This window comes from Talpa occidentalis, unplaced genomic scaffold (assembly GCF_014898055.3).
Source record: "Talpa occidentalis isolate TD23 unplaced genomic scaffold, MPIMG_talOcc4v2.1 talOcc4.12, whole genome shotgun sequence".
Classification (NCBI taxonomy): domain Eukaryota; kingdom Metazoa; phylum Chordata; class Mammalia; order Eulipotyphla; family Talpidae; genus Talpa; species Talpa occidentalis.
The window spans coordinates 78195469-78217496 of NW_023601212.1; the positions used below are offsets into that span (position 1 = coordinate 78195469).

At 53.2% G+C, this 22028-nt stretch overlaps 1 protein-coding gene across 2 annotated transcripts in view; it reads right to left on the minus strand.

Annotated features, from left to right (window-relative positions):
* CLIP2 (CAP-Gly domain containing linker protein 2) overlaps nt 1–10575 on the minus strand; it is a 69298-nt gene extending 58723 nt beyond the window's left edge. For both annotated transcript variants that reach the window (XM_037506808.2, XM_037506807.2), the window contains exon 1: nt 10535–10575. The gene's annotated coding sequence lies outside the window, so the exon portion shown is untranslated. The remainder of the gene's footprint in view (nt 1–10534) is intronic.
* Between the last annotated feature and the right edge of the window lie 11453 nt (nt 10576–22028).

Genomic DNA, 22028 nt, shown 5'->3' on the forward strand with positions numbered 1-22028 from the left:
TTAACAACAGACACAAGGGGAAGAGAAAGAAACAGTCCTTCTCCCCACTTTTACCTGCCAAGAGGAATGGGGGGTAGGTCCCACACTGAGTGGGCATGCACAGGTACTGACCACCAGGCCAGGGCTCCCCCAAAGGTGAGCACAGTCCCTATTCGACTGGGCCCCCCAACTCTCACACCTGCACTAGGAACCCAGCACACCAAACCCTGCACCACAAGAAATTCAGCAGTGGGTGTGACCACTTTCCCCAAAAGCCTACTCCAAGCTGCTGTCCCCTTCAAGGTAGAAAGGAGCTTTGTCTGCATGTAAATTTCACCCAGCAGGAAAGCGAGAATGCCCACTGGCAGGCAAGGAGCAGGGCAGGGCTGAGTGGGCCCCTCCCTGTGAGTCTTGCCAACTTAAGGCGGAAGCCAAAGCTTGGAGCCTCAAGCCAACTGCCCCTCAAGTCTGGGAGAGCCGGGAGAAGGCGCCTGTCTGCCTGCGCCCCCATCTCCACACCCACCCTCTGCTCTCACCCGGTCAGCAAGGCCCCCAGGGAAGCTGGGGCCAGTCTAGGTTGTGCAAGTCCCACACTTGCACAGCGGCCAGCCAGTGGCAGAGGCCAGGGGGCCCCAAGAAGAATAGGATGGTGATGGGCCGCCCCTGTTTACTGTCCTGAGTCTGCCAGTACCAAGGGTCCTGGCAGCCATCCAGAGTGGGGTGGGGAAGGACCCTGGTAATGGTTAGTCCGTCAGACCTTACTGAGCTGGACACAATGGGGCCTGGTCATCTTCCTCCAGGCTCGGAAGGATCCTCTCTCCCAGCCAAGAGCAAGAGGGAGCAACACTGTGTCACGTGTGGGAAGCAGAAAGAACGTCAATATTCTCCCCTGCCTTAGACACACACACGCACATCTGCATATGCACACACAGTTGGCATGCTCAAAACCAGGGCACGACTATGGTCCCAGAGCCCACCCTGGCTGGGCAGGTGTCAGCATGGTTCTGGCAGAGGGGCCCCCACCAGGCTCAGGGAGGCAGACTTGGGGACAACATAATTCAAGTTGCCCTTTGACCCACCTTGATTCCCATTTCACAGAATGGGAAACTGAGGTCTAGGACAGAGGAGCCATTCATCCAAGGTCACAGGTAAATATTTATATTTCTGCCCAAAGGCAGAAAAACTGGGCAGGAGAGTCCCCAATTCTAGATGGAGTCAGAGGCCCAGGGTGGCAGGACAGGGAGGAATGGGCTCTGATGTCCCGTCTTCCAGGCCAGGCTGCTGACCCAACGTCCCTCACTGTTGCCTCCTTTCCTTCTGATTTCCACGCAGCTCCCCCAGCACATCCAGGCCAGGAAAACTGCCCCAGCTCCAGGTTCCCCTCCTCAACACAGCCAGTGGTGCCTCCTCCACTGAGTCAGAATTTGCCCAAGCAACCAAAATGACCAGAACAAAGGATGCTCTTTATGTCCAATGGTGCTGGGTCTACGGGACAGCCACGTGGGGCAACAAAGCATGCGCTCCCTATGTTTGGCAGAGTAATGGCCCCCAAGGATGTCCCTGTCCCCATCCCTGGACCTTGTGAACATGTTAGTATATACAACAGTGGGGAATTAAAGTTACAGATGGAGTTAAGGTTGCTAATCAGCTGATCTTGAAATGGAAATAGTATTTTGAATTATCCACAGGCCCAATGTCATTGCCAAGGTCCTTATAAATGGAAAAGGGAAGCAGGAACAAGTTAATCCAAGAGACAGCAGCCTGCTGACACTCACTTCAGACCTGTGACCTGTAGATGAATAAACGGTAAGTTTGTCTTGTTGAAGTCTGTGGTCATTTTGTATAGCAGTCATGGAAAACTAATGCACCACTCCACATCACACACAGAACTCAGTTCCAGACACAAGCACATCTAAATGTGAGAGGTAAAACAATACAGTTTTCAGAAAACATGCAAGAGGGTCATCATAACATTGAAGTAGGCAAATTTTTCTTAAAAAAGACACAGGAAGTACTAAACATGAGGGTAAAGATGGAGAGACTGACTGGGCCTCCCAGGGAGCTACCCACATGGCGCAGCAGACCTCTCCCGTCTCGCCCGCTGCTCCCCTCAGCAGTGTATTTCACTCAATCTGCCTGTTCTGCTCCCCACACTTTCTCTGGTGAATCCTCTCACTCCCCACACCTATGGCCTGTACCCTGGTTCTTGTATGCATAAATAAATAAATCTTTAAAAGGAAAAAAAAGATGGAGAGACTGGACATTATTAAGAGCTTCTATGCATCAAATGTTGCCATGGAGAGAGAGACCACAAAATGAAAAATGATATTTGCAATTCCTGTACTCCACAAAGGATTCCCATCAGGAACACAAGAAGAAATCCAACAAATCAAGTTAGAAAAATCAGTAGGATACATAAGCAAGCCCTTCATAAGAAGAGTTTGTTCCTACAGCCACTCTGCGCTGTGGCACAGGAAGTCCAGCTGCTTTCTGAAAAATCAGCAAACACAGTCACAGTACCCCCAGCTTTACTGAGAACTAACTGAAGGTGCTCACCTTTACTGGTCATCATGGTCACATCACCACCCCCCACCCCCAGCATGCCTAGGATGAGACAGACTCGCCAAGTGAGGGAGGACGTGGCTCTCAGGCTGTCCCTGCGCTGCCAGCAGGTAGGAGCAGTCTGGCACCCATGCCGAACCAGACATCACCAGGGACTCAGCAAGTGCTCTCCTGGGCCCATCCCAACAGAAATGTGTACATATATACCATCACTAACACTTGCTTTTTTAAGATTTATTTATTTATGCATACAAGAGCTGGGGTGTAGGTCAGAGGTGCAGTGGGTGGGAGGATTCACCAGAGACAAAGTGGGGAACAGAACAGGCAGACTGACTGAAATACACTGCTGAGGGGAGCAGCGGGTGAGACAGGAGAGGTTTGCCACGTCATGTGGGTAGCTCCCTGGCCGGGGATCGAACTCATGCTGCAGGGGCTGGTGATTGCTTGATAGCTCTGTGTCCTTAACCCCTGCACCACCAGGGAGACCCACATCATGAACACTTCTAAACTGAGAATAACCTGAATATCCATGCCTCCAAGAATGAGTAAGTCATGATTTATTCACACAATGGAATAAAATACAGCAGAGAATAAACAAACTGAAAATCCACAATGAAGATGAGCCTTGATTCTAGGGAGAGGCCAAGCACAAAGGAGGGCAGAGTCTGACTATGTTTCCCTTCAAAGTGAGGCTCAAGGCAGTCAGAGTGTACTAGGCTGCCCCTGGGGCAGGGGTACGAACAGGAAGGAAAGCTGAGGGGGGGATTGGGAGAGGGGTTTGGGGGACTAGTGGGTTCTGATCTTGATTTGGGTACTGCTACACGGCGTTTCCGTCTAGGAGATTCAAAGAGCAAGCCCATGACAACATGCGCACTTTTCAGTATGGATGTAATCTTCTGTAGAGATCTACAAATCTTCTGCAAAGATTTGTGTACTTTAGTAAAAATTACCTGTGCTGGGAGTAGCTAGCGGCAGGGATAGAAACAGCAGGGAAAGCTGCTGCTCTGGACCTTCCCACCTATCAGACTGCCCCAGAGTGGGGTGCCCAGCTGTGTGGACACACTACCGTGAGGTGGTGTGAGCACCTCATGGGCAGGCCCAGGCCCCTCGAGTTTAAGTGGCAAACACGGGTTCTGAGCTGAACAACCTTCCAGAGCACAAGAGTCAACACCCCACGGTCTCACCCACTTCTGAGACTTTCCCATTGCGGCTGGGGGGAAGGAAGCTGAGCCAACTGAGGTTGGCAGCATGAGACCCCCCCCCCGCCCGATCAGGGGGACTGCAAGTCAGGGGGGTTACAGAAGGGATGCACCAGCCAGGGGGTCAAGGGCACCATCTATACCTCTGAAGGGCAATCCAGGCTGCTGACAGGAAGATGGGGAGGGGACAAAACTTGGGGGCATCAGGGGTGCCATCAGGTACTAACAACTCCTCAAAGTCAGTGTTTTTCCCTTTACTGCTTTCAGAAAGGTGACATTCCCCCTACCCACCCCCAGACACCAAATTCTGGCTAAATGCCACCGACACCCCCCCCCACACTCTGTCACATCTGCAGGCTTTGCCTCCAATGCCCTTCCTCGGGTCTGCTGGCAAGCACCCTGGCCTCTCACTGAGAACAGCTTTCAGAGGTAGGTTCTCTGCAGACCTTGCGTGTTGATGGGCTTTGGTACCTAGGACAGCGCCAAGCACACACCCCAGAGTTCCAGCTGTCTAATGAAGAAAGGAATGAACCTCAGTGCTCTCCTTGGCCATGCTTGTCTGCCCCATGCTGAACTGGAGGCTCAGAGCAGCTTGCTCACACCCCTTGGCCACACTCCCTGGCCAGTTTGGGGCCACCTCAGGGAAGGAGAGGAGCACCTCAACATTTTGGGTGACTCAAATCCTGATGGAAATCCAGCACGCAGCACAGAGCAGTACTCACCAGGCGCAGGTCCAAGGAGCAAAGAGGCAGGCAGGGAGCCTCCCATCACTGGAGGAGATCAAGCAGAGACTCAGGCTAACTCCAAGAGCAGGTTCCTATTCCAGTGGGCACAGCTGCCCTGAAAGGCTTTCCTGAGCTTAACAGCAGTTATTACCATCAGCTGTAGCAACAAGGGGAACCTGCTGAGCACCCCTCCCCACCAGAGCTGGCCCACTGCAGGGGAAAGATGCATTGGGCTCACATCGCTCTCCACCCAGGGGTCTGCCTCTTCACTGTGCTGGACTTTGAGCCCGCCAGTAGACCTGGTGTCGGGGGCTGGGGGTAGAGGGAGACCTCACCCTCTGCTGGTATGCTCCAGCCTGAGAAGCCTCAGACATGTACATTTGTCCTGTGCCAGCCACCGCCCGGCCCACTGCACAGATATGAACTCATTTAATCTTCACAACAGCCCTGCAAAGACACTCTCATGAATGCCACTTTACTAACGAGGAAACTGAGGCCAAGTGGTTAAGTCACTTGCTGGGAGGACACAACCGATCAGCAGCAGAGGCAGAATTTGAACTCAGGTCCTCCTGCAGACCTCATGCTCTTAGCCACCAGTTCTCATCCAGGCAGCCGGGATGGGGGAACAGGGCAGAGATTTAGGGAAGAGGTCAGAAGGATACCCCACAGCACTGGGTACCAAGGTCACAGTCTCAGCACCTCTGACAGCCTGCTCAGCCCCCACCAGCCACTGGTCTTGTTTCCCTACCTTCCTGCTGCTCCTGAAGACACCCACCCTGTTGCTTGTTCCATGGGATGCCCTTGCCCAGAGCTCCCTATACTAGGCTATATCACCCCCCCTCTGCCCCCAAGACCTGGGGGTCCTGAGGATAGGGACCTACCTGGCCACTGGTTCACCCCCATGGAGGACCCCATGGAGGGGCGCTGTGAGCACCAGCCCAGAACTCGCCCCCTGCAGCTGCTGGTAAGGACCCTCTAGGAGGAGGGTTAGAGGATCAGGGAGCAGCAGTCCCCTCCCTCTGCACTGTAGTCAGGCTTGCAGGGGTGCGCAGAGCCCCAGGCCCCTCGAGTGTGCTTTGATGTTATATATAGAACAGACCCACCAAAACCCTGCTCCCCCTCAGACCAGGCTGCTAGAAAGCTCGGAGTCAAATTTCCTCCAATAGAAAGTGCAGAGCCCCTCCGGCTTCCTGTGACTTTTGTTACTCTGGGTTTCTTCTTACCCCAATTTTCTCACTTCTTTTTCATCTCATTATACTGTGCTTTTTGTAAATCACCTCAAGACCTTTCTGGAATCACACAAAGAACACACAAGACCCTTTTGGATGTCTTCCTCCCTGCCTCCTGTGCCCGGCACAGCCCTGGCCTGAAAGATGGAGGAAGCTGAGTGAACGAACCCACAAATCCCTGTGCAGTGCAACTGTCTACTTAAGAGCAGGGGACAGCGGGAGCAGAACCTCCAAAGACAACAAGGTCGTTCACTCCATCCTGGCAGGCCCCTCCCTGGGTCACACAGCTGGACGCTCCTGCTGGACACGCTGCTCCTCACTGTCCATCAGGAAGGTGCTGCTGAACTGCCCTGCCCGCCCACCCTTCAAGATGCAGTCCAGTCCCAGACCCCTCCTAGACGCCCCCTGCCCTGCCTCCCTGAGCAAGCTTTCCCCAGCACTCACCCCACTGGGCATGGCGGGCGGTCTCTCTTCCGCTCTGGCATTAAGTGCTTCTGCATGAGACTGAGGTTTACATTTTCAGGAGAGTTGGTGCCTTTGTAATGCAGTGAAAGCTCCTTGAAGGCAGCGTGGAGAACCAGAGTGGGCTGGGGCACCCCAGAGAAGAGCTGGGGCCAGATCAGCCTGGACACCCTGATGGCCGACTGAGCCCGGGGAGGCTGGGAAGCCAGGCACGCGCACCCCCTGAGCCTGAAATCCCACCCTCTCGTGGCCAAGAGGTCAAAAGGGCAGAGAAGGACGTGCACTGAGAGGGGGTGTCTTTCTGGGCTGCAGCTGGAGCCAAAGTTCGATTCCAAGGAGGGAGCAAGAGCTGCTCCGGGAAGACGGAAGCCGCTAAGTAGACAAGGCCCCAAATTTATGCCTTGTTAATAAAAACCACCTGACCGGCTCCGCTGTCTATTCAGGAGGGAAACATTTCATTATCATTTTGAAGCATTTCCTCTGGAAACAGGAGTTCTGTATCGCTAGTTCTGTGCGCCAAGCTTATCAGCCGGGCAGCCCAGAGAAGGGAGAAGAGGAGGGACAGGGTAAGGGCAGCGGGCCGTCTCCAAGTCCCAAAGGGGAGCCTCTTCTGCCCCTGGGCTGGCTGCTGCTGCCAGGAGGGGAGAAGCCTGCGGTCTCAGGCCCCGTCCCCTCCCACACACACTTGGCAGTTCAGTGAGCTCGGGTTTCTCCCAACTAATCATGCTGCTGAGTGGTGGGGACCGCGCCGCGTCCCGGGGCACCACGCTCAACTGACCATGGATCCGCTCTCCCGTCTCGAGAACGGCCATGTCCCCACCCGCCTGGCCGCCCCAGCACACCCCGCACATCACAGTGCAGCCCCTGTGTTGTACCAGCCGTGCCCAGCACAGCCTCACAGCCCCAGCCCCAGAGGCCACGTGGCTTGCCTCCCATCAACGGAGCAGATGGGGTCGAGGTCCTCCCCCAAGGTGGGCCAGCCAGTGTCTGACGCCCCGAGACTGAAAGAAGCTAGAGGCCCTGTGGCCTCGAGCTGAAGCCACCACTCAGGGCAGCCACACCAACAACCCAGAGAGCCAGCCTGCGGGGAGAGGACAGATGCACAGAGACAGGCTGAGAAAATGAAACCACAGTCCAGAGAGGAAAACGAAGGAGGGGCTGTCTGCCAGCTTCCTGAGTCCAGGGGGAGCCAGGCCGCCTGCCCTGCCAGCCACACAAATTCCCTCTCCCGCCTAACTCCCCTTTCACTTAGACTAACTGGATGAGGTCCCTGTTCCCTGCACCCAAATAATCCCAAAGACCTGTGTCAGGGCCCATCCCAGCCCTCCCCACTCAAGGCCTGTGCATCGAGCCCAGTCCCCCACTCACAGTTGACAAAGGTGAGGCACGCCTGAGCACGCAAGTGCTGCAGGCTGGGGTGGCTCCGGTGAGCAAGAGTGCACGTGAACTCTACCTGAGCCATGGGTGGGGTGTCTGAGGAAGGCACAGTCAAAATCGAGCTTTAGGGACATGAACGTGGCAGGTGGGTGGAATGGTGTGGTGAGGGGCCACATCTCCCAGCACACGGTAGGTGTGCACCAAACCTGGAGGGCAAACAGGGTAACTGCTCTACGCCTTGCTCTCCTCATCTGGAACATGCAGGCAATGTTATTAAAATACCCACAAACTAACGCGTGCATTTAAAGAACTTGAAACAGTTCCTGGCATAGAGTAAGCTCTCAATAGGTGGTGTCTTTTGTTTTTTTTTGTTTTTTTTTTCACCTACACAAAATTCTCCCCAAGAACCACTAGGCAGGTATTATGATCTGAATGCTTGTGTTCATGCCCCCAAATGCTATTTTGAAGCCTAATCCTCCATGTAACGGTATTAGGAGGTGAGGCCTTTGGGGATGCTTAGCTCACAAGGGTGAAGCCCTTATGACGGCCTTACAAAAGACCCCACAGAGCTACTATCCCTTCCACCATGTGAGCATAGGAAGAGAAGTTGGCCACCCAAAAGAGGGCCTCTCCTGACCATGCTGACACCCTGATCTTGCATCCTATAAAGCTATTAGAAATTAAGTTCTGCTGTTCATAGATGCCCCAATCAATGGCATTTTTCATTAGAGCCCAGGCTGAAGCAGCCAGGACCCAGCAGAATCAAGAATATAGCCTCCTCTTCCAGGCCTGGAAGCAGAAGTAGAGTAGGTGGTTTTAAGGGGACACAGTCAATCTTCAGGGTGGCAGGGCCAAGCACAGGCCAGGAGGGAACCAGCCCCATGCTGCGGATGGGAGGAGACTACAATAAGGCAGAGAACAGCAAAGCTGGGGGAGCGGGTGGGCTAGCAGGCAGGACTGCCCGACAGTGGACAAACATTTGGGAAGGGCCACACATGGGCCACCATGGTTGTGAATGGAGGCTGAAAGGTCACCCACTGCGGCAGCAGCAAACCTGGGCATGCACCCCATTATAGGGCATCACACGTGTACATCCATTCAATTCTCTCCACAACCTAAAAGATACATGCCATAAATCTCCTCATTCTCTGAATGGGGAAATTGAGGCAGAGAGATGAGGAATAACTCGTGTAAGGTCACACAGCTAGTCAGTTTCTAGCATCCAAACTCGTAATCACCAAAATGCCAGCAGGCAAGGCAGATGCTGAAAAGTGGAGCCTCTGTGCATGGATCCCCCATTTGGGATTTCAGGGTCTGGGGACAAAATTCTAGGCTCCATTTTCTCAGCCTGCTGGGTGCACCCGGGGACTTACAGGTGCACACTGGTGTGAGCTGAGGCTCCTCCTAGGCCCCCTCCACCGGTCTCTCCTGTCTTTGGAGCTCCCCTCTTCCGACCCCTCCACCCTGGAGCCTTGACCTGGGCCAAGCACTAGACACCAAAGCATCTTGGGCTCTCAGAGGTTCACTTGGGCCCATGGAGGAGGGCACCAAAGAGCCCCACCTGGGAAAGTGGGAGGAACAGAACAAGTCCTTCCTTAACAGAACTTCCCCTGCCTTAAACTCCAGGCCCCATCACCTAAATCCTTACCTGTTCCTCTAACCCACCAGGCCTCCAGCCTCCTTCCTTGAATCCAAGCCCTTGCATGGCTCTCTGGCCTGCCTGAAGCCCCGGTTAGCATCCTGGCAACAAACTTCTGCACGATGCTCTGTCGAGCTTCTTGCCCCACCCCATCCTCCAGGTGTCCCTCCTATATGCTCCCAGCTTCCCCACCGCTGCACTCAACAAGTACTGCTGGGTTGTGCTCCCCAGGGTCGGTGAGGTCCCAGTTCAGTGTACCTGCAAGCCCTCCCCCAGTGCAGGGCCAGGTGACAGCAGCTGGATGAATGAAAGACTCATTGTTTACATTACAACTGGTGCGTAGTCTGGCGCACACTGGAGGTGAGGCTGCCACGCGTGGTGCTCCCTGTACCCTCCTCCTTCTTTGCCTGCAGCCCTGGACCAGCCCCACCCCCACTAGCCTCCTTGGGCATCTTACAAGGGTGAGGGCAGTGACCCTCATTCCGGACTCCCACTTCTCATGCAGAAGGGAGATGTGGGGTATCAGAGGTTGGGGGAATGCACCGCTGGATGTTTGGTTCCTCCCAAAGGTGCCCCCCTGCCCGTTCTTCCCAGGGTGGGGCTGAGGCCTGCGTGGCAGTGCCCAGTGGGCACCCGCCCTGCCCAGGCCCCGCCTGAAGCGCCCGGAACGGGCCCAGGAGGCCCAGCGAAGCATCCTTGGAGGCCGCGGCCCCTCCCTATGGGGAGGGCAGAAAATCTGCTGCCTCACCAGCCACCAGCCACCAGCGCCAGCTTGGGGGGGCAACCCTGAGGGAAAACGCCCTGTCCCCGTCTCCCCTCCAGCCCGTCAGACGCGTACTTCCACCAAGTTTTGCAAAGGGCACTGGCCAGGCGACTTCAGCCGGCGGGGCAGGGGCTCCGCGTTCTCCGAGGCCGGGTCTGGAGAGGGGTCCGTGTGGCCGCGCCCACCAGGCTGTGCCCCCGGGTAAGCGAGTCCCGAGCGCCCCGCGACGCGCCCGGCCGCGCTGCCCTCGGGAGGGGACCGGCTGGTCCCCAGCAGATGTGCCGGAGCCCCGTCTTTGGGCGGGGACGCGAGGGTGCCGGCGATCCCTCACCAGGGGGACCCGCCGCCGGGGAAGCGCTCCCCGGACCCCGGCAGCGCGCCCCCCCTGCAGGCGGCGGGGAAGTTGGGGTGCACCCCCGGCCCAGCCCCCGCTCACGCCCACCCGCCCGCGCCCGACCCCCCGGCCTCTCCCGCGCCCCGACAATGCCCCCGGCCCGCCGCGCCGCGCTGACCAGGCCGGGGCGGCCGCCGCCCCCCGCAGCCCTCGGCCCTTTGTTGCCCGGCGACCCCCTCCCCCGGGGTCCCCCGGCTGCTCCTACCTGCGCCCCTCCGGCGTCAGGCGGCGCGGCGGGACGGGCGCCCGGCCTCCGCGCCTCCCGGCCCGCGCGCGGGGCCAGAGGATGCTCAGCCCCGCCCCGGCGCGCGCCCGCCCCCTGCAGCCCCTCGGGCGCCGCGGCCCCGCGCTCGCGCTCCGGACCCCGGCCTCGCGCCGGGCAGCGGCCGGCCGGGCGGCGGCGGGAGGTGGGAGGCGCTGACCGAGGCGGCCCCGGCCGCCGCCTGCGCGCCCCGCGGCCGAGCCGAGCCGAGCCGAGCGGAGGGAGCGAGGGGCTCGGCTCCGGGAGGGAACAAAAGGGGCCGGCGCTGGGGCGGGCGCGGGCGGGCGGGGCCTGGCGCGGCGGGGGTCAGGCGCGCGCTCGGCGGCCTCGCGTTTCTCGGGCCGCGGCGGCGCGGCGCCGGCGGGCGGGCGGGCGGAAAAGGCGCTGCGCTGTCGGGTCAGCGCGCACAGCGGTCAGTTGTGCCGGATCGGGAGAAGCCAACATCCACCTCAGCGCTGGCACCTCTCCGCGCCTAAATGGGTTTGGTGAAAGCGCATCCTTTGGCCTCGCTCTGCTTACAAGGATGTCCCAGACCGCTAGGGGAGATAAAAGCCGGGAAGCTGGCCAGAGGGTTGGGGAGGTTCCTGGAGTATCCAGGGAGGCTGCAAAGGCGTGAAGTTTAACTGGACACGAAGAGCTGAAAAGGGGTGGCTTTCGGGTGTAGCTGTGGTGCGAACTCCAGCTGAGGGGTCCTGAGGCCCATGCAGGTGGGGTAAAGGGCCACCTCTCTTGGTCATCTGCTCCCCATATGTCTTAGGAAAAAGTGGTGCTCGGGATCCAGATGAGCCCTGCACCCTCCTCCCCGGCTGTCCTTCCATGTCAGAGGAGTGACGCAGCTGCCCGCACCCCTCCCCTGGGGCTCAGTGGCAACCAGGTACAAGAGTAATGAATTCCCAACGCCCATGGGTGCTGGGGCTGCCTCTGTGCCTTTGTTTTCCCTCCCTCCCCATTAATAAGCCTTTGCTTACTGGTTCTCCTACCAGCAGTGCCCTTCCCTCTTTCTCTGAGAAATCACCCCAGCCCCCTTCAAATTCGCTTCCCTGTCCCTTGAGGATGGGAACGTTGTGTTGGGGAAGAGTGGTCTGTAGAGATCCAAGAGCGTGGACGCCAAGCCATGTCTTGCCATCTGTGGCCTGGGAGCTTCGCTCCCTTCTCAGGTATCAAATCTAAGGCTTCTAGAACCCTGAGAGAAGCACCTTTAGCCCCTGCTCTTGCCAGACTGGTTCTCGGTGAGAGAAGATTCACTTTCATCTTGTTAAAGCTTGGGTTTGGGTTTTCTGCGTCTGCAGCTGAATGGATGCTGTGGATGTAGAAGCTGGAACTGGGCTGCTTGCCTGGGCCTTCAGGCCTGGGGGTCTGGGGGTGGGGGAGGTAGGGAGAATGGGGGGCTCTCACCCAAGCCTTTTGTCCCCACAGAAAGTGCTGATTTGGTAGTTTTCTTGCCAACACTGCCAGTGACTATGACAGCAACCCCACAAGCAGGGTTTTCTTGGGGAGTGTACATGGGAATAACCCACCAGGCAGAGTCTCGGAGGCCTGGTGTGGCTTAGCCACAGGAGAGGCCCCTTGGCCTGCGGGTGGCTGCACCTGGTGTGTTTCTTATTGTTCTGTATTTTTTTTAGGACCAACAGGAAAGCCACATGATGGAGTGCTTTCTAGCCTCGCGCTTGCTGTTTACAGGGAAATTGTAATAACATGGGGAAACACTCGTGCGTGTCAATTGAAAAATGCGTATCATGAACTTGTGGACACAGCAGATCTCAGCCTTGTAAACCGGAAGGGTAAAATCAGAGCTGTGGTGGGCTTTGGGTGGGGAAGATTTTTCTCTCCCCTTTTCTGCATTTTCCTACAACAAGCTTGTGTTCCTTTTAGAACTAACACAAGAAATTTACACCCAAACCTGTTTCTGTTCAAATGATTGTTTGGACACCGCGGCCTTGAGCCGGGAGTGACATCACCATGAGGTATCAGTGGAAGCCAACACTCCCAAGGCCATCCGATTCAAACACGAACTTTGCCTGCACCCCTTTCTTTTTTCTATTTATTTCTATATATGTATATTTTACGTCATTGCTCCTTTTTGTACAGTTTGCTTTCTCTCAGATGTAGTTACCAGGTCTCCTCTGAACTTGGTAACTCTACAGACCACTCCTCCCCAACACAACATCCCCAGTCTCTTGTGCTCTTCCTGCCCCTGTGCTAATCCCTCTCCACCCCCTTCCCCTGCTAACATATATAAATGTCTCCAATTTATAGTTGCTGCTAGTTTTGCCTGCATTTTCTTTCTTCACTCCAAGAGCAAGCCTCCCTCTGGGTTGGTGCTACCGGAAGTGGTGCGGCCCAGCTGTCAAGGACGGTCCCTGGTGCTGTGTGATATGGGAATTTCTCCTGTTGGGGGTTTCCAGGTCCTGGGGACGTTTTTCATGTGATTCACCCAATTTCCTGCTGATAAATTAGGATGATAAACCTTAAGTTCACTGCACACGAGCTCTGGGTACTTATTACAGGGTAGGGCTCAAGCTAAGAGCTTTGTGTGCGTAGTGGAAATAAATGGAGACCCCCCGGATGGGAGCAGGCAAAGGCTGTTGGCTGAGAGCTCACCCTAGCAAGGAGGCGGCCGCCATCACGGTTTGGTGGAGACTCACAGGCAGGCAGGAGTAGGAGAGCCCCAGAGAGGACCAGGGGAAGGCGCAGGCTGGTCTTGATTGGAGGCTGTTGGCTCTGGGAGGCTGCCTGTGGGGTATTCCCTCCGTGATTGGTGAGGGGGCCATTTCTGGGTTTTTCCCATTGGTGCTAAGTTAGAAGTGGAGGCAAAGGGGAAAGCTGGCGGGTACTGATGGCCACATGGGACAGTCGCTGCAGAGGTTATCCCTCAAGAGATTCACATCCCGGACTCAGTCTTCCTGTCTGCCAAATGGGAGTGATTGTCTCTACCGACCACATGCGCCGACAGTCATCCACAGCCCTGCGAACCCTGAGGGAGGCATGACTGGGCTACTTGGGGTCACATCTAACTCTCAGTTGTGGGGTTAAGAAAAGGGTACACGAGGGCCTCCCTTGTAGCGCAGGGGTTAAAGACAGCGCTATCAATCTATCGCCAGTCACTGTAGCATGAGTTCGATTCTCCCGCCAGCCAGGGAGCAGCCCACATGGGGCAGCAGACCTCTCCTGACTCGCCCGCTGCTCCCCTCAGCAGTGTATTTCAGTCAGTCTGCCTGTTCTGTTCCCCACTCTGTCTCTGGTGAATCCTCTCACCCTCCCCCCGCCCCTGCACCTCTGGCCTGTACCCCAGCTCTTGTATGCATAAATACATAAATCTTTAAAAAAAAAAAAAAGAAAGAAAGAAAAGGGCACACGAGCCAGGGAACTTGGGGCAGCGGGACTGGGCCAGGAGACGCAGAAGCAGAGATGTCACCCAGAGTGAGCGGTCAGCTCTATTCAAACATTTAGCAGGGACGAGAGGAGGAGAGAGCCGAACTGAACCTTTTTATTTTTAGCAGGAGAGAGGGTGTCTGTGAATGTCATCAGGGAGCGGGCTCCACCTCCCCCAGCCTGCAGAGCTGAAAGCAGCCTTCACACAAACCCTCCTCAAAGCCCCTCGCAAAAGACACCTGACTCCCGGCCTCAGTTTCCCAGCAAGCTATTGGGGCTCCTTTTCTCTTTTGTCCTCCCTGCCAGAGCACGGGGCTGGTGTCCTGCACCATTGAGGGTGACCCAGCTAAGCATCCATGCTTGATGTGCTGCTGTGGCGCCCCAGCCTCCCACCCTCCTGCATGTTCCTTCTCTTCTCTGCACCTTGGCCTCCCAGAACATGCCGGGAACTGAAGCCCCCATCTGGTCCCTGGTTCATAAGATGGGGGTGCAGGGAGGTGCATGGTAAGTTATTCTTGTTTATAAAGCACATATGTAGGCATGATTTAAAGATTACAAAAGGGGGGCCTCTCTGGTGGCACAAGGGGTTAAGTCTCAGCACTCTCACTACTACAACCTGAGTTCGATCCCTGGCCAGGGAGCTACCCACATAGTGCAGCAGACCTCTCCTATCTCACCCACTGCTCCCCTCAGCAGTGTGTTTCAGTAGATCTGCCTGTTTTGTTCCCCACTCTGTCCCTAATGAATCCTCTCACCGCCCCCATCCCCCTGCACCTCTGGTCTATACCCTAGTTCTTCTACAAAATAAATAAATATTTTTTTTAAAAAAGAGAGAGAGCCTATAAAAGGAACACATTTGCTAAGGACACTTAGCTTAAGAAACAAGACTTTTGGGGCCTCCCTGGTTGCGCAGGGGTTAAAGACAGTGCTATTAAGCTATTGCCAGCCACTATAGCACACTCGAGTTCAATCCCTGGCCAGGGAGCAACCCAACCCACATGGCACAGCAGACCTCTCCTGTCTCACCCGCTGCTCCCCTCAGCAGTGTATTTCAGTCAATCTGCCTGTTCTGTTCCTCACTCTGTCTCTGGCGAATCCTCTCACATACACACACCTGCACCTCTGGCTTACACCCCCAGTTCTTGTATGCATAAATAAATAAATCTTTAAAAAAAAAAAAAAGAAAAAATACAGAGATCTTTTAAATCCAAGTTTTCAAGGAAAATAACTTAGAAAAGTTTAGTTATTGCCTTAACTAACAAATGTATAAATGACACAAAATCACAGTATCTCAGAAAGTTCTAGGGCCCTAGACTGTTTTGATCCAATTTTCTCACTTTATGAAATGGGGGACTAAGTTCCACTTCTGGAGAACTTAAGGTGCAAGAAACATACAGTAGGTTTCCAGAAGACCAAGAGCTGCCTGAAAACAGTAGGGATGCGTATGGTGGGGGCAGGAGTGGGGTTTCTAAATGAAGTCCTTCCACTTCAATGGGACCTCTGGTTGTTGGTTAAAGGTTGGAAGTGGACATTTGTCTTCTAGCTGGGTGACTGGCCTCCACTTGGTGTTTTTGGGTGTAGGGACGGGGTCGGGGGGGTGATGGAAAGAGCATAGCCCCCATGGCTGCTGCCAGTTGCCCAGAAGAGACCTTCCTTCCAGAAGAGACACCGCCCAACTACGCAGGCTTCTGAAAACTTTTACCCCATTCCCAGCTTCTGGCCTGAGGCAGATGAGATGACACCTCAGACCCAGGTGAGGGTGTCCCTCCTGGGAAAGCAGACACAGGAGGTCTAGGGTGTCCTGTCAAAGACAGAATCTACAGAGTGGAGAGCGCAGCCTCTGGGGACCATAAGCTCCCCTAGAACCCTATCTCTGGTATGCCACTTAGAGTTGTGTGGCCTGATGAAGCCCTTCTCTGCTCTTGGTCTTGGTTTCCCTCTCCAGGCAGGCAATACGAGACGGTGTGGGGAGAGAATGAGTCCAGTGCATTGCAAAGGCCTACCCAGCCCACCCAGCCAGGCTGTCTGTGATTTTGGTGCAAACACCCCAGATGTTGATCCCTCCCCCAGCCCTGATGCCTAGCTCTGCACTGCATCTCAGTTAGCAAGTTAGCACGGTGGCCCCACTGAGGTCACCCACCACCCACCCTGACTCCCCCGCCCCCCATACACATCCGGCCCAGGGCAGCTTGCAACACTGAACCCCTCTCCGGGCCTCCCCTCTGAGCCCAGGGTGAAGCCCCCGCAGCCTGGCCACGGCAGGAAGAATTCTAGTAGATTCCCAGATGGTCCATTTAAGCTGAGAATGCTTGACTTCCTGTTTTGTTTTCCATCAGCAGTTCTAAACCAGAATTTTCTTTCCCATTTCAAAAATACACACACGCATATTTCTTCAGGTTACTGACACCGTCATACCACTCTGAAAATGACTGAATTTGGGGACACTTTCTAGTTGGATCACAATGAAAATTAAGGCCTTCCTGAGGAAGTTTAAAGGCCCCCTCTGGCCTGGTGATCTGGGTTCACATTCCCTCCAAGACACTTGCTGGCTGCCTGACTTTGGGCAAATTATTTAGGGCCTGACACAATTCTCTTCTATATAAAAATAGGAATCCAGATTTCTTTGCTACAGGTTTATAGAGATTAAATCAAGTGTTTCTGGAAACAGCTTCTAGCATTGAACCTGGACTGGGGCAACCACTCCATTTCCAAAGGAACTAAACACCCTCACTCATTCCCAACTGGTTTTATAGAGCAATCAAAATTGTGCTCCTGAGCAAGAGAGGGGAGCTCCTTGAGAGCAAAGGCTGGTGAAGGGACTTGCTTAAAGAAGCCATCAGAGGGCCTCCCCAGTGGTGCAGCGGCTGAGCGCTGGGTTGCGAAGCTGCCCGCAGCCTCTGCAGCGCCGGTTCGATCCCTGGCTGCTCCCCGGCCACCGGGTGAGGGTCCCACATGGCGCGCAGACCTCTCCTGCCACCCGCTGCTCCCCTCAGCAGTGTACTTCAGTCCTTCTGCCTGCTCTGCTCCCCGCTCTGGCTCTGGTGAATTCTCTCACCCTCCCGCGCTTCTGACTGTACCCAGTGCTTGTATAAATAAATAAATAAATCTTTAAAAAAAAAAAAAGCCATCAGAGAGCCTCCCTGGTGGCACAAGGGGTTAAGCATCACACTATGAAGCAATCCATAGCCTCTGCAGCACAAGTTCAATCCCTGGCCAGCCAGGGAGCTACCCACATGGCGCAGCAGACCTCTCCTGTCTCTCCCGCTGCTCCCCTCAGCAGTGTATTTCAGTCGATCTGCCTGTTCTGTTCCCCACTCTGTCTCTGGTGAATCCTCTCACCAGCCGCATCTCTGGCCTGTACCCCAGTTCTTGTATGCATAAATAAAGAAATCTTTAAAAAAAAAAAAAAAAGAAGCCATCAGAAAGGCATGGGAGAATATCGCTGAGGCTCAAGGAAGCAAGCTCCGGCACCAAACGGAGTCCTCCAATTTATAATTAAGGAAGAATTTTGTGTCATTTTCCAGGAATTTCCACATCTTTGGAAGGAGCATGATTTGGACAAAGAATGTGAAATAGTCAACCAGTCATAAGATCTCCATTACTCATGAGGATGGTTCTATGGGTTCCTAACAAAAAATACACACACACATACTCTTGCATATTAGTAAGTGAGAGAAACTAGTCTGAAAAGGCTACATTCTCTATGATTCCAACAATATGACATTCTGGAAAGGCAAAACTATTGAGGAAAAAAAAAAAACTATGAAAGAAAAAAAAAACTATGCCAGGGGCTGGAGGGAAGGTGGGGGGCCTGAATAGGTGCACCTCAGGTGTTTTTCAGGATGGTGAAATTATTCTGTAAGACATTGTACTGGCAGATATGTGACATTATGCATTTGTCAAAAGCCTTAATTAAAACTGATAAGCATAAAGAGTGGGCCTTCAAGCACAGACTCTAGTTAATAGTGTATTGCTATTGGTTCATTCATTGTAATAAACGCACCACATTTATTCAAGATGGTAATAATAGGGAGTTAGGGGGACCTGGGTGCCTGGGGAGGAGGTGTATGGAAACACTGTATTATCTGCTTAATTTTCTGTTAATCTAAAATTGTTTTGAAAAACACAGTTGGTTAATTTAAAAAGTCTGTGTTTGCAGGAAGTGTGATGTGGTGGAAAGAACACCTGATCAGGTGACTCCCTGCCCTGCGAGCTTCTTAATATTTAAAAAGGAGGGCACTGGGCTAGATTCTTTTAAACGTCCTCCTCAGGCTCCGACTTTTTAACATCTCAGAAGGAAAAACAAAAGTCTGTTTCTCAGGAAACAGCCTTACTAGCAAAGCTCGGGGAATGTGAGTTGCAAGCAGTTTAGTTCCAGATACCCCAGATAATACCAAAAATGCCAATTCTCCCGCCCCGGGTCACCTTGACTGGGCAATTCCAATTTCCTCCAAATATCACGCGGGAGGCGCCAGCAACCGAAATACTAAACTGCCTCTGGTCCCTACCAGCTGGCGGGGGTTTCTTCCCTTCTTGGCTCGGCCTAGAAACTCATATTTTATTCATGAAAACCGAGGCCCCGGGAGGCCTCGGCATAAACAGGATGTAAATATTTGCGGGTGGTGAGGAAGAGATGGTATTTGATCAGGGGTTATCCAGCGCCGGGACCTCCAAGACTCTGCTTACGTGGGACCCGCCCACCTCCACCTCCCTTATAGGCTGGGGGTGGGGGGCATGTACCGGCTGTAGCCTGGATTGGAGAAGGGCTGTGGGACTCCAGTATCCTTCAAATGAGTCCGGGATTCTGCTGAACCTTCCGGGGCAACCCACATCCCTAATCAGTGGGGTCCCTTCATTCTCCTCCCCTTTCTCAGTTTAAGACCTGGGGTGTGCAGAAGTGCCTGATGCCTCTGCAGCCCCTCACTGCCCCCCTGCTGCACCTATGCACCCTTTAATTTAGGTATATGGAGCACCCACCATGCAACAGTTCCCCAAACTGTTACCTTCTTAGGGTGCTGTCCCTTTGCTTATACAGAGCTGGTGTGAACTTATCGCCTGGGCTTCCACGGGTCTCTAAGCTGCTCTCCAGAGGTTTGCATAGACCACCCTGCCCCTCAGAATCCAGGGCTGCCCCATCTCTTGGACCATGCCAGGAGAGTAACTTCTGCTCCAACTAGTCATGCCTCCTCCTCTTGGCTGTCACTTTCTGCAAGAAAGTGTGCCTGATACCCCTCCAGATCTGGGTTCAGATCTGTGGGAGCTCATGGACACAGACACATACACACACACACACACACACACACACACACCATAGCCTGGGATTTCCCCTTATTTAGTCCCTGCAATGTTAGGCTGAAACGCTTCCTTGTCCACATCCCCACTGAGAGAACCCAGATTTTGATCCTGTCATTAATAATACTTGTTGAATAAATGTTGGGTGAATGGCTGGCTGGATGAAGACATGGTTCGGTTATCATCTGTGACTCTGACTTGCCACCAACCCAGTTGGAACCTTCACTCCTGGCATCTACTCCATGGACATCAGAGCCCCGTCTGCCAGTGCCTCCTGCACTCTACGCAGTGGCTGTTTGTTTCTTGATTGTGCCCTACTCACCCACCTCTGCCCACAGCCTGTGCGCACATCACACTGTTATGCTACCTGCAGCATAACAGGTAGCAATCTTGGTGGAATCTCACAGGGTATGTAGGATTTTCAAAATTATACCTTGTACCAACTAGTCTATTGCCAGGCACTGCAGCCCGAGTTTGATCCCTGGCCAGGGAGCTGACCCACATGGTGCAGCAGACCTTTCCTGTCTCATCCACTGCCCCCCCCTCAGCAGTGTATTTCAGTCAATCCACCTATTTTGCTCCCCACTCTGGTGCATCCTCTCACCCACTCCATCTCCCCGCCTCCTCACACACACACTTCTGTCCTAGACCCCAGCTCTTGTATGCATAAAAAAATAAATAAACTTTTAGGAAAAAAGATTACAATGAACAGACAGGCATGGAGTGAACCAGCAGAGAAAGGTTGCCAGCGGCCCCCCATACTGCCGTCCTCCCAGAGGAAGACACGGCTATCTGTCGCTCCAGGCAGAGATGTAGCTTATTTTTAAATGCATTCAATTAGGTTTTTCCTGTGACTTTTTTTTCTTTGCACAGTCTTTTTCCCGAGTGTCCATAGATGGTCTTCATTGTTTAGTGACTGCACAGGGCGACTGTCCCATAATTTGCAGGCTCCTCCCACTGCTGATAGGTGTCTGGATCTTCCCTGCCTCCCCCATCCTGAGTGGCTGCAACGAATATCCTGGTACATCTATCTCTGTGCGCATGTGTAAACATTTCTGAAAGACAAGTTTCTAGAAGCAAATGCTGGGTCGAAGAGCATTTACTTCTAAAACATTGTTAGGAATGGACAAACCATTCTCCAACAGGACTTCACGATTTGTACGGAACAGAAAAAATGGGGCAAACAGGTCACTGATGAGGAAATGTGAAAGGTCAACACATTAAATGTGTTTATCAAAAAAATGAAATGATGAACAACTAATTTTTTTTATTAATTAATTTCATTATACAAGCACCGGGTACAGTCAGAAGCATGGGAGGGTGAGAGAATTCACCAGAGTCAGAGCGGGGAGCAGAACAGGAAGACTGATGAAATACACTGCTGAGGGGAGCAGCGGGCGGCAGGAGAGGTCTGCGCGCCATGTGGGACCCTTACCGGTGGCCGGGGATTGAACCGGTGCTGCAGAGGCTGCAGGCAGCTTTGCAGCCCAGTGCTCAACCGCTGCGCCACCAGGGGAGGCCCAGAACAACTAATCTTTGACAAAGGAGCAAAGAATATGCAATGGAACATGGACAGTTTGTTCAATAAATGGTGCTGGAAAAACTGGACCTCCAAATGCAAAAAAAATGAAACTAGACCACTACCTCTCACCGTGCACAAAAATTAACTCAAAACGGATAAAAGAACTGGACATAAGACCTGAAATCATAAAATATATAGAAGAAAATATAGGTAAAACACTACAAGACATACATCTCAGAAACATCTTTAAAGACTCATCACCAAAAGCAGTGATAGTGAAGGCAAAGATAAACACCTGGGATTACATCAAACTGAAAAGCTTCTGCACAGCAAAAGAGACATTAATCAAAACAGAGAGACACCCCACTGATTGGGAAAAAATCTTTGCACTCCATCCAACTGATAAGGGACTGATCACAATGATATACAAAGAACTCACACGGCTCAGCAAAAACAAAATAAACAATCCAGTCAAGAAATGGGCAGAAGAACTCAAAAGACATTTCTCCAAAGAGGAAATGCAAATGGCCAACAGGCATATGAAAAAAATGTTCAACATCCTTTATCATCAGGGAAATGCAAATCAAAGCCACACTGAGATACCACCTTACACCAGTGAGAATGGCACGTATCAAAAAAACAAGCAACAACAAATGTTGGTGAGGATGTAGAGAAAAAGGAACTCTCCTGCACTGCTGGTGGGAGTGCAAACTGGTCCAACCACTATGGAAAGCTGTCTGGAGGTTCCTCAGTCTAGTAAAAATGGAGCTACCATACGATCCAATCCGGCAATTCCACTACTAGGGATCTACCCAAAGGACACAAAAACAGTGATTCAAAAGATCACCTGCACCCCTATGTTTATTGCAGCACTATTTACAATAGGTAAAACCTGGAAACAACCCAAATGCCCAAATATAGATGACCGGATCAATAAGATGTGGTACATATACACAATGGGATATTATTCAGCAATCAAAAAAGATAAACTCATGCCATTCGCAGTAACGTGGATGGAGCTAGAAGGAATTATGCTCAGTGAAATAAGCCAGAAGGAAAAAGAAAAATATTGCATGATTTCACTTATAACAGGAATATAGGGGAACCAAATAAGATATCAGTGTAAAAAAATAGTAACTGTAAAAAAACACAATAAAGCAAAAACAGACAACTATAAACCAGAGACATCCTGCAGGGGAGGAGGCGGGAGAGGGATGAGAGGGAAGGAGGGAGGAGCACAGGGGACTGAGG